Raw genomic sequence first — 1,235 nt, 5'->3', positions numbered from 1 at the left:
CTTGGACCTGGAACACCCTCTGACTTATCTCATTTGATTCTCCAGAATCTCTCCTCCGATCAGGTTACACTGGGTAGACTCAACTCCACCTAACTTGAACCTAATCCTCACTGAAATTTTTCTTGTTATGGGCACTTGATCAGGGAAACGAGACTCACGCTCAGGGCTTCTTATTCTTTTTACCAATCTTGCTGATCCTGAATTGCTATCTCATCTTTAGCTAGTTCCAACCTTGTACCTAAGCCTTTATTTTCACCCTCATGCACTCTGTTTTTCAATGTCATATGTGCAGATATGTGCAAAAAGGTCGGAGAGGATAGGATTGACGCAGCCCCTTACTCGTTAATGCCTTATATTCAGAGAAGAGAGAGCAAGCATAATGAGACCAGTTGACAAGATCAAGCCCTCATAAGAAGAACATTCAAGGGTGCATGATCTGACCAGAAGAACAATGGCGACCCGTGAGAAACAAAAGGATAGACCACCTGTGGCTGAAAAATATTCACCCCGATACCTTTCCCTCAAAACCCCATCACTGTTCTTCAAAAAAAAAAAAAAAAAAAAAAAAACATTATTTATATACAGCATGCTTTTATTTATTTATTGATGGAGATGGGGAAGGTAACTTCGGAAGATACACGCCACTGGGAAAGGTTAAGCCAGGAGTTGGTACCGATTTTTGAGGAAAAAGAAAAGAAGTCAAGAGCTGGAGAACAGTCATATGATTGACCCGAAGTGGAGAACAACCAAATCCGTGAAGCAGAAACGAGTAAGGGGTGTGTGAAGCAGAAACGAGTAAGGGTTGTGGACATCAATAGATCCATCCTCTCTTGCTATTTTGCGCGATACCCTGCATACACTCAAATACGGTAGCCCCTAAACACTCTCAGCTCCACCATAAAACAGCATGTTCCTTATTAACCCGTCTACCCTGAATAGTGCCTGTAAAGAGAAGCTCACGCTGTTCTCAATTGATATTTAAGGAGTTTTGTCTCGATAGTGCAACCTTTTCAGGTACGAGATAGAGAGTACGGAGTTGATTCTCGAACAGCGATCGTGGGTGTTCTGGTAAGGGTGTGCGGTCTAAGTCTACAGGTTGTATGGTTCAGAGATGTGTGGTAAAAGCATGGTTATTTAGGAAAAGCGAGTTCCCACTCTTTCAAACCTTTCTCCCTGTTCTTGAGGCTTGGCCTTGTTCGAGGACAAACAAGGATCTAAGTCTGGGGAAATTGATA

Source organism: Brassica oleracea, chromosome C2 (assembly GCF_000695525.1).
Source record: "Brassica oleracea var. oleracea cultivar TO1000 chromosome C2, BOL, whole genome shotgun sequence".
In the NCBI taxonomy this organism is placed as follows: Eukaryota; Viridiplantae; Streptophyta; class Magnoliopsida; order Brassicales; family Brassicaceae; genus Brassica; species Brassica oleracea.
Note: the sequence above shows the minus strand (reverse complement) of the source record.